Consider the following 17,497-nt stretch of genomic DNA (forward strand, 5'->3'; position numbering starts at 1 on the left):
TTTTGTATAGAAAATAGGTGTTTATTACTTGGAAACCCAGTAGAGAATTGTCCTTTAATCATCTGACTGTGGGATCTGACATGTTATAAAATGCACCTGTTAGAGGCTGTGCTGGAATTCAATTAGTTCTCATGTGACTTTTGCAGCTGAACTAATGGGCTGAAAGGTTATACTGGGTAAATACAAAATCCCAAATTGATTCACAGGGAAGTCTGGAGAAATGTCATGATTTCACTTTGTAAATTTTGGCAATACCACAATAATCACATTGTTATTTTACTTTAAAAAGACCCTAACTAGGTTGATACTGCTTACTTATTTTAAAATTTCAAAATACAAGTCTTTCAGTTAATACTTTTCTGTTAAATGTCAGATCCTTCTGAGTAAGAAAGAAAAGTTGCTGTACTACAACAGCTACAGTTTGATAAATGGTGACCATTCATTTCCACTCATTGTTTATATTGTCATGCTTGACTAGTATAACTAGTCATAGAGCAAATTCATTAAGAATGTTGTTATGACTTGTTATAAGTACACAGTGATTTTAATTGATCTGCCTAATACTAACTCATAATTATCTTACAAAAATTTAATAATAAAGGACAGTTTTCTGTTAGGCATATCTGCTATAGAGATTTTTTTGGTGTGTGTGTTCACTAAGGATTTAGCAGATTTATTTCTCTTTGTGTTTTCATTTGATATTCTGTAGTATGGTCTGGTATCAACTGCACTATGCATTTCCTACTTTTACATTGAACAAACAGAATTCTACTGGTCTACTAGTATGAATGATCAATAAACCTATATCCTGGAACACTTTAATGTAATCTTTTAGTGTTTTCCACATTTTGTACATTTTAGATTTTGCATCTTCTAATCACCAAGTTAGAAATACTTGGTGCTTACATAGATCTACATAGCAAACGCATAAAACCAGAATGTGAACAAGATAATACAAAAAGATAGAAAACTATGTTAATATCTACACAATTTTTGTTAGCTTGTCAGATTTTGTGCAATTCTTCATCTGCTTAAAATTGAAGCTAACAGACTTTGGTCTCTTGGTCTAAGCCTGCTGCCTCCATAGTTCCTATATCTGCACACTTTCCATGAGCCACTACTTTCCTAACACAGAAACCTGAGATACATTATGCTTTTTGTAAAGTCCATGAACAGACCTTATTCTAAAATTACCACAGCAGTTGATTTTGTTTTATAACAAAGCGTACTTTTTTATAAATTAATATATGGCTGCATAGATGTTTACTTTATGATGCATTATCATGATGGTAACTTTGTTTTTTCCATGGTGAGAGGACCAGTGGAGCACTGCACCATCCTGGGGAAGCTGCAGTACTCTTGAGGTGTGGCCAAAACCCTTTCACCAACTCCTGCTCCCCACTTACCAGCCTCTGAGAGCAGGACTGGGAAGGAGTTGGATCATTATGCTGCCTCCTGACTAAGTTACAAGTTTCAACAAACTTGTTCAAACAAACCATCAACCCATTTTGACTAAAACTTTCAAAATAACAACCTGAGGCAGAGTCCTGGCCAAGAATTTAAGCCTCATGCACTGTTGTAAGTGGCATCTGAGAGAAACCTTAGGTGGCCTTCTAAATGGGACCTTAAGCCTAGAGGAATACAAGAAAATCATCAAGTAGTCTGCTTTGTTACTGTGTATGTCCAATATTGGCTGAGTAGATGGGTCCTCTTGTCCTCCCTATGGTCTCCTGGTTTTAGATTTGAATTTATTTTGACTTTTGTTTTTTAATGTTTATTTATTAGCACGGTACAAAGCTAAACTTAAGGAATAACCTTAGTAATCCTTTGAATGGGTATTGCTCACCATTTCTTTCCCTGGTTTTTGCTCATATTTTCTTTTTTCATTTCTTCAAGAAGATACAACAGATTTTGACAGCTATATGACTGTAAACTCTAGTTTAGTAGAATGAATGCATCCTTTATGAAGTTTTCCAGTGTTTAAGCAAACAAATCTAGCATTGCTTCTGTGTACTTTAGCTGCCTCTAGTCAGTGCTTGGAGAACTGCCATTCCCTGCTGGTTGCTGCTGTGGTTAGAAGCCTAAGTAGAGTAAAGTTATCAGGCAGCTGGATGTAGTGTTAATCAATAGATCTTGAAAATGTCTTAACCTACAGCCTTAGAAGAACCAAATCTACTTTTCTATTTGCAGTTTTCATAGAACAATGTGCATTTACAATTTTAAAAACTTTTATTTTGGAAAAATTAAATTTTAAAATTAATTGATGATGATTTTCTAATAAATAATTAATTTTATTATTTAATTCATGGTGATCTCTGGATTTCTTGTCTGGAACTTGTTATGATACAAATATCTTGCCTGTCTTGAGACAGTTACTGCACCATCTCAGGCCATGGAGTGCCTTTAAACAATTCAGATTATCAATAGTAAGACTGTTTGACCAAAAATGCTAAATGACTAACCAAAATGCTTTTGCTGAACTTGAATCAAATGTCTTCCTATGGCTCTATGTTAATTATTACTTAAATATAGAACTGAAAAAGAAAACAAAGAATTAAAAAAGATTAGACAAAAAGCCATGAAATCACTGTGATCACTTTTAATATGATGGAAAAATCAATAGTGCAAGAATTCATAACAGAAGAAAGTTCAGAATGCTCATGTTCATAATAAAATCAAAGTAATGGTACCACTACAAGCCATATATGCCCCCTTGAAAATATGAAACAATCCCCTTTTTCATAGCAGATGTTATTGAATAATGACTAATGGATTTCAAAATTAAAACAGGCATTTTTCAGTACATAGGAAATATATTGATTAAAACTGAAAAATGCATATCTGATGTGAAAATGTCATCAGCTTCAACATTCAAAATAATCTCCCCTCCCTGCTCAGTGAAGATCTGGGAGATTTCCTTCTCCTCATCTACTCTTTTTCTTTCTTGATGGTTGTGTTTAATTTGCACTAAGTTCCTATGAAGAGAAAGAAGGAGAAGCAACCTCTCCTATTGACTCAAATTTTAGCAAAAAGCAATAAAGGCTAAAAAGCACCCAAAGGGCTCAAGGCCAGACTAACCAAAAGCTGTGGCACACCCCAGCCCTGTGCCTGGCTGTAAACTGCACCCGATACGTGCATGGCTACAAGGTGCAGAGAGGAAGACACCAGCAAGGGAAGTGGCAGTGAGCATTCCATTGGAAAAAAGTCAAGAGAAATAACTTCTTTTACTGTGTTCATTGTCAATTCAGAGGTAGATTTCTGGGCAAGAAAGTCAGTTATTCCTATTAGTTTCTGTGGATTGCAAATAAGTAAAGAATTGCCCATTTTCCATGGCATCAAAAAGAGGCACCAAATAAATACTTGGCTCACCTCATAGGTTTGTTCTCTAAACAAGCACAGCAAGACCTTGAATAGTCTGTAGTCACCTGAGCCAAAAAGGCAGCAGCTCCTCTTTGAGTTGCAGGAGAGCTGAAGAACTGGGGAGATGACACTGAACCTGGTACCCCACTTTGCAGAGCCGCCTATGCCCAGGGTGAGCCGGACTGCTGTGTCCTCATCTCTTGGAAGCACAGCTCTCCAGCTTCCTTCATTCCTCTCTGGGCACAGGGGTCTGCTTCTCCAGCTCTCCCTGTGAGCTCATGGGGCTTTACTGCAGATGGGCTCACAGATTTGCTTATCTGCTTTCAGTTGGCAGCGCAGGAAGGCAGTTACCTCACAGTCAGCCAGCAAAGGGAGAGCAATCGCAGCAGCTGAGGTTTTCCAGGATATGTTCTTGGGCCATGCCTTTGGAGGCTCCAGGGCAATCCTCATCTGGTGTGCATTGCCAGCCTCACTGCCCCAGTCAGCAGAGAGCTGTCAGACCTGCACTGCCTGAGAAGCTGTTTCTCCAGTGACAGCCCTGCAAGGCTGGGCCTGCTTCGTGTTAGGAGGTGACTGGCTCAAACCCCAGAGAGACCTCTGAGCACAGCCCTCTTTAGTTTCAGAAAGTTTCTTTGAGGTTTGTTTTAATGCTACAAGCAGAAGAAATTCTGTCTGATTTCAGAGTAGGAACATATGTTCACCTTTTAAGTCCTCATCAGGGTTTCTAAGACAGCAGAGAAGTGGCAGGATCTTTTAATATTCAGCAGAGAGGATGGCTTAGCAGCTGCCAAGTAGAAGCAGTTGACATTACTTGGGAACAGCAGCAAACGTTGCTCTTGCTCACTCCTCCTGCCTCCCTCAGCAGACCGAACATAATAAATATAGTGGTAAGAAACAAATGGTCTCCCCCGCTGCTTTACTAGAAACTGGAGTGTCAAGTCTTCCTTTCCTGGATAAAAAATAGAGTGGGCAGGATGTGACAGGATTTCTAAAATAAGCTTTGCAGAAGGTAGACAACACAACCAGGATATGAGCAAGAGGGTGGATATGATCTGAGGGGGCACGGCCTGTGTGATGGAAAGCCCTGAGGAGGAGTAGGAAGAGAAAAACCATGAGTGCTTGGTACATAGTAAAGCATTTACAGTACCACTTCACGGGACATTTGTGGTTTATGAGGTATGCTGAGGCAGCTCCTGGATGTGTATTAATGTATTATCACAGTAATGGATTATGTTTTAATTCCCTGTAATGTGCCCAATCTCGAGTAATGCAAAGAGGTAAATTTGGTTTCTGTGCCAAACAGCAAGATGTGTCACAGATTTAAGACATGCTGAGGGCTGTGATGACTCCTCACCACACATTGTGCTGCACGTGAGTCCTGCATGAAGCTCTGTGCAGCCCCTGTCCCAGGGCTTTCTACAAGGGGGAAGATATCTTCCAGGAAGGAGAAACACTCTGTCCCCTGTCTCTAGCAAAACTTTTTTATTGACAGAAAAAAAGTTTCCTGGTTTAATCCATTAATTTGGAAACAGTTAGGGAAAGGAGCTGGAGGAGCTTCACAAGCAAGGAAAAAAAAGAAAAAAAGAGTAATACATAAAAATGGAGTTGTAGCTCATGCCACCAAGAGAAGAATCTCACTCTTATTTTACACATCTACATCTCAAAGACCACCACCATTTTTTGGCAGAAATTATTGTACAGGAGAACTGCTCTGCCCTCAGCTTTATCAGGAGCCAGTAGTGACAGCAGAGATGATGCTAGTCACACCAGAGGAGGCTCAAAGAGAAGCAAGTGCAGCGTTCATTTGCCATACCAATAGCACTGAGACTGTGAAGAGCAGGCTCAGGGTGGATTGCTTGTTGCTAACACTGCAGCCCTGCCTGGGACTATATTGGCTATAAATGTGTGAAAAGACAGTCTCAGAGAAAAAAAAAGACTGATCCAGAATGCTTAATCAGTGATGTAGTATACACCCCTACCAAGTCTTTTCAGTAAAAGCAGAGCTACCAAATGACTGTACAGTTTTGACTGCGTAGCTGGACTTTGGTGTGTTACCAATAACACTGAAATCAAGAGGCAGAGAGTTCCTATGGCTGCAATATCAAAGGGATTTAGGAAAATACTTTCAAATCTCATAGAGGAAACAGGCTGTTGGGGACCTACTGCCAACATTTGAATTAATTTAAATGAATACCAATTAAGAGAGGCAGTGCTAAACAGCAATCCTAATTCAACTGTGGCTCTGGCAAAAAAAAAAAAAAAAAAGGTTTTCCCTCTGGGTGTGGTCCTAGAAATGATCCCTAGAGCTGTCAGACATACCCCAGTCATGAGTCAAGAAGCAGTTATAAAGTGACTCTGCACTCTTCACTCTTCAGTGAAGGACAGCAGATATTTCATTCAGGTAGCAAAGGGCACCCACCTAGCTGGGTGAAAAAGTTATGTTCTCTCTTCAGCAAAACAAAGTACCTGAATAGTTGGTCTGGTGGAAATATTCCCCAAAAATGCTATATTGGTGTCCAATGGACACGGAGAGTTATCAAAAAGAAATACTCTCTACATGTATTTTCAAGGCTTTCTGTACTGGACCAGTAAAAGGGAAGGTGTCAGATGATGTGATAGTGTGCAGCTAAAATATTTTCTTTTAACAGCCTCATTATATGTTGCTGGGGTGAGTGACTTGTAAGATGATCCTCTGGACACATATTTTGGAAACTTTTTGGTCAACTACCATGCAGCCAGCAGATTTAGGGCCAGTGATTAAGTTACTGAGGCTTTTGTTTTTTAAGCATGTTCTCCTCAATATATCTTTCAGGGCTAGCCATGTGCCAAGGGGTTTGTAACCAAGCTGTGATTCTCTTTCATGCTTTCAGAGGTCTCATTACAGGCTGCTGGCACCCACAGCCTGCTTCCTGCTTATTTCAGATGACCACAGCACTCAGCAGAGGTTGAACAGAGAAGAGAAGTCAGTAAATGAGTGGTTCACAAGGAAAGAAAATGTGCATTTCTTCTGGGAAGGTGGAGGGTTTTAATTGTTACAAAATGATGGTTGCTGTAATCTCAGAGCTCAATAGATACATTTTCACAAAAGCCACAGCCAGACTTTTGAAAGGAGCAGGGCATTATGCAGAATTTTTGTAGGTTTTTTTGAGATACAGGCTTCAGGAAGAGTCTTTCTTCAGATTCTTGGTCAGGGTAATTTGTTTAGCTCTCTTGGCTTCCTTACTATTTAGCCAGTAGATTTTAGGGGTAGGGATTAAATTGTGCATAACTTTTGCTTTGCATCCATATTGTGGTTTATTCATACTATTTGGTTGCCATCCTGCTTTGACTATGCTAAGAAAACCAGTGGGTTTGTTTTGTTTTGTTGTTGGTGGGGTTTTTTTTGTCTTTTTTTCTTCTAAACAGCTTCAATAGTTTTTCCTTCTGAATATATTATTATGCACTTACTAAACGTGACAGTCGGTTCTTCAAGTCAAAGGACAAGCTGAGATCAGTAGAGTTTGCACCAAATGAGGATCTGGCTCACAACTTAAAAACAGACAAAAGGAAATACCGTCCAAAGCAGACTTCTCTATTACAGTATTTCAGCCTAAATGAAATGCTTTGAGGACATGATATTGGGATTTTTTTTTCAAGAGGATCAAATGCAAGAAATAAATAGGCATGCAAAGTCTGCTTCCCAGGTTATTCGGGTTTCGGAGCTCTGTTGTGTCCTGCTGCAGAGTCTTTCCTTTTGCTTTGGTAAAACATCAGAGTGTAGAGGGTGACCCTGTGCACTTGTTTCAGATGAGTGTAAACAGAAGATGATATTACTTGTCTGAATGAAGTGGACTATCCCATGGAGGAGAATAATAGCTGTCTCCCAGGGCTGTTTTTCTCAAAAAGACTAGTGAGAACTTAAAAGTCAAAAGACCCAAGAAGAGGGTGAAAGTTGATTACTTTAAGGATTAAACTGTTACCCTGGTGAAGTCAGCAAATACTGTTTCTAAGCAATGATTTCAGTGTCTCTTGAGCGTTGTGAATCTGAACCGTGCAATTGGAATGTATTTCTAAAAGACGTAAATTTTTTGTTATTAGTTTTTCAAAACGCTATTTGGTGTTTTGACTTTAATAAAATATGTTCTGGAGTAGTGTATAAAAATCAACTTTTGCAGAGAATTTTATATGAATATGTGTTTTTAAAAAATTTAAAAGCTAGAAGTATGCAATTAAAAATTATATAGTTCTTTAATTTGCATCAAATCATGTTCTGTTAAAAAATTTACTCATACTTGGTGTAGATTTTTAGCCACTTTTTCTTCCTTGGAATTCCTTGGAAGAGGCAAACAAAAGTACTGTTGCTCTGGTAGCATCCTGTTAGGTAGGGAGTGATTTTTCACAAAGTCTTGATTATTATTTCATCAAGAAAGTAGGTAGATATTAAAGGTTACCCAGATGGTTTATATATTACTATCATAATCTTGTTCATAGAAACTCTCACAAAGAAAATAATTAATCATAAACATACTGTGATCCCCCTAAAGCAGCAACTGTTTTAAGTTGAAATCCCATAATGGCTATGACCTCTAACCCTGATGTAACTGTTTCTATCCTGGCTACTAAAGTGGCTGCTCATGAAAGGCCATCAAATACAGAAGTAAATGCAAAGGTTAACAAAGTTAGTGGACCAAACAAACTTGATACTGAGAATGAACTTTCACATGTAGCAAGAAAATAAACACCACTCTTCCAGACTGATCTACACAGGAGGTTTGAGATGCCAAAATATTAAATGTTATTAAGCCCATAATCTCTATTTTACAGATAAGTGTTTACTCTGGGGGTTACCATTCTTTTATATTGATAAAAAGTCTTCACTCAAATTAAAAAAGAAAAAAAGTTCATGCACGAGTGTGTTTTCAGTGAGACAGTGTTTGCTCTAGACTCCAAGAGAGCATTGGTAATTGGTTTGGGAAAGAGAAGAGGTGGCACTGAGATGTGTAAATCTTAAGAACTTTTTGTGTGTGGCCCAGTTATTAACACATCATTTGATTTTTCAACCCTTTCCCAAGTGTAATCTTTGCATGATATTATGCTTCAGGTTGTTCTCTTCAAAATTTTTGTGGTGTGTTCAAAATTTTTGTGGTGAGTCACCTCCATGGATGGGGAGAATGCAGTTTGCCTCTCTAATGCAGTGTCTATTGTGAGGGGTTCTTTTCACCAGAAATAGAAGTTGATAGTTGATGCTTTGCTGGTTGAGTTCAGCAGGACAGGACTTTGTAGCTGTTGAGCTCCAAACGTGCTTGCAAAGGAGTATGGGCAGGTTTGCATGTGGGATGTACAGGTATGCACTGATAGCAAGAAAAGGCATCTTTCATATATAGATATAGTGATTTCAGCAGTCCTTGAAGGATTCAGTAGTCGGAAATTTATAGTTGGCCCCGTGCAGACAGACAAGACACCACCATCACCAGGGTGTTAGTGACTGCTACTCCAAATTCCAGCTGCCTGTAGTGTCCTCCTGTGGGATGTTTCTGCTGACCTCAGCTGCACCTCATGCCTTGAATAGCATGGATTCTGCCTCCTTACTCAGAAGTGAGCCACAGCATTAGGAAGAAAGTTTCTTTTTCACCATCATGACCCTGTGAAAATCCATAGGACTGCCAGGAAGCTAGTCCCAAATGGGAGAATAAAAAGGCAAGCTCTTTTTATGAGTTTTGAAAAGAAAAACAAAAGCTTTCTTATTAATTTAATCAACTTGGTATCCTAAGCCCCAGTCAGAAATTTTTAGGCTGCTATGGAATAAGCAATTCAATGATGAAAAGAGAAAGAAATGTTGGTTATGTATAAAACTTGACAGTTGGGGAAACTATTTCCCTGGCCTACAAAGTAGTTTTTCAGGTAGATCAAAAAGAGTTGTTTAGCTCTACACAATTTCCAGTTTTAACAACATTAAATACCTTTTCTCCAGTTAGATATCAGCCTTTGAAGATTTTGAAATTGTTATTCCTGTGGGGAGGAGGATATTGGATAATTCCTACCAGTTATGAAACTCAATATTCTCCAGATGGTTATTGAGACAAGCTTTTACACACCATTGTAAAATGGGTTTAAAATATCCTGTGCTGTGATTGACTAAACAAGTCACATGGCTACTGCATACAAATTTGAACTCCTTTTTCAACTAAATGACCTTATTAAAACCATAAACAAAATGGTACTTAAAGGTTGGCTATAAAGCAGCAGCTATAAATCCCAGATTTATTGTAGTACTATTCTGTTATTTGTGCTAAAAAAAACACAAAAAAAAAAAAAAAAAAAAACCACAAAAAACTAGGAAGGCCTTCTGAACATTAAATCATGCCTTTAGTGATGAATTGGTTTAAAAAAATATAGTTCCATGTACTTTAGCAGTTCTCTAACATTTTCTTCAAATGACTTAACAAAATGACATGTGTTCACAACCTAAGCAATGTCGAATGGTGCAAGGAAGGAGCAAAATCCTATGGTAAAGATTGTTCCTTGAGCAACACACTGCCTTCTTTTTCAGGCATAAATTCGTGCCTAAAGATACCCTAAGCATTGTTCTTCATAAAACCTTCACTCTCACTTGTGGTCCGGTGCAAAGTTGTGCTGCAGTGGTGAACAGCTCTAGCAAAGACTCTGCAAATCGTGTAATATAAACAAATAACCCCAGGAAGGGGTTACTGGCTGGGGGAGCTGGACGAGGAGGTGGGAGTCTGCCTGGTGTGGGAGGCAGTGGTTGCCTGGCAGGGCTGGACTGGTGCAGAGTTGGAAGCAGGGTTTCTCATCTCTGCCTGCTAATGCTCTCCACCTGCCTCTGCTGCCACACGGGGTGGCTGCCCCTTCTGCAGCCAGGTGCCACCCTCCTGGCCTGTCACCACTTCTCCAATTGCACAGACAGAGCCTGCAGCACAAGGCAGAGAAAACAGAGCAGAGACAAGTGAATTCCACGGGAGAAGAAAAATTGTACTTAAGACCTCAGCTCCCTGACCAGTGCTTGCACTGCAGAGTTTGCTGCACCTTGGGGGAATAACAGCAGGCACCTTTCACTCTTTATCCCCTCTATCATAAAACCATGCCTATCAAGGTGGAATTTTTTTTTCTGTATTCATTAGGATGCTGATCCTGTAAGCTTTCTACCAGAAATGGCTTCATTTCAAAGTTACTAAACTATCACCTTAGAGTTTTTGGGTTGTCTAGGAGCCCAGTTTACAAAATTAATTACCTCTATTCAAATAAACTCATCAATCAGTTTATGTATTCTTTGTTGCAGTTTATGGATCTCCCTTTTTTAGGGTGAGAGTCTACAAAAGTAAATTATAAGGGAAAATGCTATGCAATTGGAGTGGTTTTAACTTTGAGAATAACTCCATGGCCCATTCCTAAAGTGAAGGAAACCTTAGCATTTCTCTTCCAGAACCAGCATTCTTCTGTCTTATTTTTGCATTGCATATGGCTTGTGACAATGAAAATATCAGATATTTTCATTAACAAAAAGGGCTTTAATAAAAACCATAATCATGAGAAAAATGCTTAGAGATTTATGTTCCTTTAGGAAATGTATTTACATGAAAGGGAAACAGGAAAATCCATAACGTGGTTGAATCTGGTACTGCACTTAAAATCATGTTGCTGAGATTTTTTAAAACAATTTTATTTTTTCCTCTTCTGTAAATATTCCAGTTGTAACATAACTCACTTATCAACACTTATTTTTTTTAGCTTATTTAGTGTGCCTTGGTTTCAGTGTTTCAGTTTAATATTGCTAACAGTCTTAGTAAAAACCCCAGGATTAGCAGTGCATTTGAACACCTGCAAAGTTAATTTAACAACTGGAATGGCAAATGTTGCAAAATTCAAAATATATTTAACATATTTGTAGTTTGAATGTTAACCACAGCTGCTTAGTGCTGTTCAAGAGGCTTGGAATGTACATATTTTATACTTCTCAAGGAATAGCTGTGATTGATGGCCTTTCATGTCAACTATTTGATTTGCTGAAGACAGAACCAAAAACAGTGGGAGAAAGTCTGAGAAGAGCTGCCAGACCAGCAAAATTGTTTATTAAAACAGAAATCCTGTCCAAGTTTGGCATGCTTCTGAATCTTAGTTGAATTCAATAGATAAAGGGGGCAGAGAGGAAAAAGAAGATTAAAAAACCCAAAAGTAATAAAACGAGACAAAACAGAGAAAACAAGTTTTATTGTTTTACTGATTGCATTCACATAAATGAGTTCTCCTCTCATTCAGACAGATGGAAGTCCAGCAAATGCTTCATACAGAGGTATGAATATCTGATGTACAGATATTTTATAACCCTTACAGAGACAGATTTTTCAATGGATCATTCACAAATCTTTGAGAGAAACACAATTTTTCTATGATCCTTGGCACTGATAGTATCATTTTCCATACCAGACTCAATGATTAAGCCAGATACACTACATTCATTTTCCTTTTTCATTCTGAAAAACTGGTTCTTCTCATATTTATACTAGCTGTGACTACTGCAGCTCAAAAGATTTTACTTGAGTAACTCTTGATTTATTTGAGGGCAAGAAATAAAGCCTTTTAACCATTTCTTTTCAGTATTGATAGATGTATTTTTGTCCAGATTTCAGCCAGTTCCAGTTTTAACCAAGACCATCACTATGCGCAAATTTAACATTTAATTTTCTAGAAAACTTTGGTTTCACCTCTCAACACTCTGGAGTAAACAGGCAGAGATGGAAAGTCTGCAAAGTAAACACATGCTGCACCCTCTTCTCTTTAGTTTTACAGAAACTACTTCCTAAATTATTTTTTAAAAAATGCCATAGATATTCAGCTGACTTTGCTGGCAACCAGGGTATATATCTTGCACTCCTAGATTTCAAGCATCCATCTAGAGTAAAATAAGTCTTGCAGAGCTTAGGAAAAAAAAAAAAAAACAGCCAAAAAAAAAAAAAAAAAAAAAAAAACAAAAAACAAACCAAACCAAAAAAAACCCACCAAAAAAAAACTACAGTAACTTTTTGTGCGCAGCTTTTAAGCCGTACCTATTTAGGGCAAACTGTTGAACACACAAAAGCTGAAGAGACAGTAGTGTTCACATACCTTAGTCTAGACTTCCTTTGTGTTCTGTCTGAATCATCAACTCATCACATAGAAGAAGCATGAATGAGCAAAGATGAATGTGGACAGCAGAAGGATTGAAATACTTTGTGGTGGGATCCTCATCACCCAACATATTTCTGCTGTGGGGGACATTTTAATTGGAACTGTAACTCTGGTGTCTCTTCTGCTAAGCAACACTTAGGATAAAAACCTTAATCTTTTTCTATGATGAAAGAGAAAATTCTGCTCCTTTTTAGTAGACATGGGTCTGATCTGAGCACCTTCATACACTCTTCAGTACTTTCTTTTTCACTACATCTGCTCAATATATTGAGAAATTCAGTCACACTGAGAAAACTTTAGACATTTCAAAATTCAGTATGCCAAGAGCTTAGTAACACGGGTGACTCCATTCACTTGTTTCCTGTGGAATACAATGTCCACATCAATGTTACTATTCTGATATTCAAAGCCCAGTATGAAATTGGCTGCAGTTAGATCACAACTAAACACTTCCCTTGAGAACAGGGCTTCCCACCAACAGCTATGTTTTTCTGGGAGAATTAAATTGTGCACATTCCAGAGAGGTGTTTGAATGCAAATATTGGGGGGGGGGGGGGGGGGGGGGAAGCAATGATCCAGAATAAAATCCAAAAAAATAATGGTGTGATGTATTTTTGCTCAGTAAAACCTGGATCGAATGAAGTGTTGAATAATTTGGCTTGAACTATTGAAAAATGTAGCCAAAATTGTTTAAAAGTAAGTCTCCAGGTTTACTTCAAACACGTCACTCAAGTATGTGCTTAATTACTTTTTCCAGTATCTTTTATTTGCCAGCATCTTGAATAATCAAGCTTTTTATTCTTATTTTATGTACCTAAATACACAGTTGCCAAACATGTAAAATACAGAACAGTCAAGCCTTTTGGGCAGGACAAAAGATTTATCTTATGTCTTTTATTTTTCATTTCTATTATATATTATATTTCATTTCTAATATATTTTGGAGGTGGTTAGGTGATGATAGGTACATTTTATTTGTTCTGTTTCATTAAAAAGTTTATAGAAGTTTTCTGCTTCTATAATAAGGTAATTTAATAATATATTGTCTATATTTCTAATTTTTCACAAGAGGAACTCATTGAAATGGGGTACTTGCCATATGCTGATACAAGGTACTGTATGTGTACAAGTAACAATTTCAAATATATTAGTTAGTAAAGTATATTCTTAGCAAAAAACTGAAGCTTAAATAAATCTTCAAATAAACCTTAAATGGTACAGTAACAATTACCGAATAAAATCTGTTTCAATTCTTTTCTAAACCAATGCATTTTCACTATTTCTCCTTCTTCTGACTGATCTAGAGTATGCTGCCCAAGCAGAGGGCTAGTTGCCTTTACTCATATCAATGACACTTATGGAATCTGTCTCTTTTGGCCCTAAATATGATACATGTGTCTAAAAGACTCAGGATATAATTTCTAGCTGCAAGTTACTCTTGTGATTTAGCTGAAAATCAGGTATATGACTATTAAATTATGCTAACTGTAATCAGGTTATTCCCTCACTTTTGAGGGCTTGAGTGCATTAGAGGACATTTTTGCATGTAATTGTCTTATTTCATTTTGAAGCTCAGTCTTTGAAGCTCTTTTGGACTGAAACACCCCACTGACCTCTTCCAGATACAAACGTGCGAGTCCCGCAATCTGGAACCAATTGCCCAGACACCATCTGGAGGTCCTGTTCCTTGGTACAGGCTGCTGTAATCCTGAGTCTTTCACAGCAGAAGTAGCATTTTACAGTATCCTTAAGATCTCAAAATATTTCAAAAATGTTTCGAAATATTTCCAAATACTTCTGCCAGCTGGGGACACTGGGAAGGTTGCCATGCCCATAAACACTTGCATGCCCATAAGCAATACAGTCTGTTTCATGTAAGTACTGTCCAAAATGAGAAGCTGGGTGGGGCATTGGGGTGACATACTGAGATGGGAGCAGTGTAGGTGAAATCTCCTGGGCCTGGGTGCATAGTTGTTCCAGACAGTTGTTTCTTTCAGCCTATTTTTAGCCCATCTTTTTCTCAGGCAAAATGTGGGGGTTCTGTGGATGGCTGATCCGCCTAGAAGAATGCAGCCCTAATTATGTTCTGCCTTCCGGTACGTGAGGAACTCCCCAAAATTGTGCTCCTCTCTTAATCCTGAACTTCTCTTTCACTCAACAGGCCATTAATTTTTCTGTGAGAAACCCCATTTTGGAAATGTGTTTGACTATTAACAAATACCTTGTATTACAATTTTCCAACCTCAACCATTTTAGCAGCTTAAACACTATGATGAGAAAGCAGCTAAGGACAATCAGTGGAAAAAATATGAAAAATGAGGACCTCAGGATTTCTTGCATTATGTTTTTGACTCAGGAATTCATAGCTTTGGAGAGAGAAATATTTGAGCCAAGAAAGGAGGATCTTTTTTTCCCAGCACCTCAGTGGCATATAAGAAGTTAGAGTTTTTTTAAGGATTACCTTGGTCTTTGTTAAACTCACAGATGACTTATTATTTCTGAGTGGAACATTTAAGCTTCAAGCCAGTGTCCACCAAAACCAGCTAAAGGCTTTGCATTTTCTGTAATTGATTTTTGACTTGCCACTTAATGGCTAGGGGGAAATGTCTTTTCTTTCATACCATCTATTCAAATTTCAAATATTTGTATGCTTAATACTTGCTCAACATTAAATCTTCTCTATCTGGAGCAAAGCTGTACAGTGACAATCAGTGAGAAGTAATTCCAGTTCCAAAGAGAATCTACAGGCATTCAGTATCTGGTCAGTCTCGGGGGGAAAACACTGCACAGTGCTTTTTTAGTACAGAAGTGTCCAACTATTTTTCATCCAGACTTTCAGAAAGATAGAGTTGAACACTACACTTTTTTTGAGTTTAAAAAAAAAAATCTAGCAGATTTTCATGGGAAAATTGGGGTTTATAATGGAAACAATTTTGTAAGTAACAATAGCAGCAGCTGTTACTTAAGTTGCTCCCCTAATAATAAAATCCTGTAGGAGTAATTGACCATGTTCAAACATGAAAATGTTTCAGCCAAGAAAAAATGTCTTGTTTAACTGAGATTCCTTTTACTCCCAGCTGGTTTTGTATAATTAAATCTATCCACAAGGAAATGTTTTAGAAGTGTTTTTGGTTGTTTATTTTACTTTTCATGTGTTCCCTGTACATGCTATCAGGCCAAGTGCTACTCTCAGTCACAAAGGTTTGAATCCAGAATTACTGTGCTATTATCAGCTGCATCCAAGTCAGCTCCAGAGACTAGATGTACTTTTTTAAGAGTACTAGGTGAACACTGTTTTGGAATTTAACACCATTCTTCATGAAGAGTTGTCTTTCTTGTTATTGATTAGTCATATATGAACATATTTGCTACCTTAATTACACAGATAATACGTCTGTTCCTTTACCCAAAATGCAGTGTTTTCCTACTGGTTAAATCTCTGCATGCTACCTGAAGACTTTTCAAGTTCTTGTGGTGGACAACTTTCATATATCCTACTTTGTCATAAGAATTAATCTCATTCAACAGATGCAACAGCCCTACCTGTATGGTCATCTGAACAGACCTAAAAACTCCACACAGAAGAAAAGTTCTTCAAGGATTTTGATATGATTCTTGAGATAAATGGCATTTAAAAGAAACCCTTAAAGTTAACTAACTAAATAAATTCTCCTAAATGAAGTTAGAAGAAATTTGTGTTACCAGACTGGCATCATTCAGTCAATATCTATGTTATTCAGCAGCTCTCTAATGCTCCTGCAATGTCAGCTTCTCTAATCAGCTAGTATCATAATGCTATAACCATGAATATTCATATTTCTTACAGCAACATAATTACACCGGAAAATTCACTCTTTATAATATGAACCAAATTATTAGGATTTTTTTTTTTTTTTTTTTTTTTTTTTTTCTAAATGAATACAATACATAAAGAAGAAAAGGTAATCTCATGAGACTTCCCAGAAGTAACAGTATGTATCCAACTTCCATTTGTAGTTTCTTATCATACAGAAAGAATCATATTTAATATAGAGCTAACTGGAGAAATACAGATAATTAGCTTCCTTCCTCCCTTCCTCCCTTCCTCCCTTCCTCCCTTCCTCCCTTCCTCCCTTCCTCCCTTCCTCCCTTCCTCCCTTCCTCCCTCCCTCCCTCCCTTCCTTCCTTCCTTCCTTCCTTCCTTCCTTCCTTCCTTCCTTCCTTCCTTCCTTCCTTCCTTCCTTCCGAAATTCCTTCCTTCCTTCCGAAATTCCTTCCTTCCTTCCGAAATTCCTTCCTTCCGAAATTCCTTCCTTCCGAAATTCCTTCCTTCCTTCCTTCCGAAATTCCTTCCGAAATTCCTTCCTTCCGAAATTCCTTCCTTCCGAAATTCCTTCCTTCCTTCCTTCCGAAATTCCTTCCGAAATTCCTTCCTTCCGAAATTCCTTCCTTCCGAAATTCCTTCCCGCCCTCCCGCCCTCCCTTTGGGAATGCCTAAGATTTTCTTTTTCTCATTATATATTCAAGGGTAAAGGCAGGTTAACTTTTTACCACTTTTCCTGTGAGCAATAAAAAGTTTACTCATATACATGGCCTGAAGGTCTGGAACAGTTCATATTTACTCATTATTTCATTTCTACATTCAGCCTTACTTTTTAATGAAATATTTTCAGCTTACTCTTTCAGCTCTGCTGCCTCACTACTCCTGTGCTCTTCTTTCCTTGGGAATACTAAAGGACTTGTGTAATGGCTAAGAACTACAAGAATTCCCATTTTTTTCTATGGTGGGCTGGGATGTATTGAGACATTCAGAAAAATGTTATCTCTGCTCATTTAGATTTAAATTAAGAATTCGTTTGAGAAAGAAAACCTTGTTCCATGTTCTTGAGATGCACTAATCCCACTGGCTTCCTAGCTGTACAGATATAATGTACGTAAAAAAAAGGAACTTAAAACCAACTGTTTTATATAAAAAACAGAGACAATACTGACACCT

The sequence above is a fragment of the Vidua macroura genome, chromosome 1 (genome assembly GCF_024509145.1).
Source record: "Vidua macroura isolate BioBank_ID:100142 chromosome 1, ASM2450914v1, whole genome shotgun sequence".
NCBI lineage: Eukaryota > Metazoa > Chordata > Aves > Passeriformes > Viduidae > Vidua > Vidua macroura.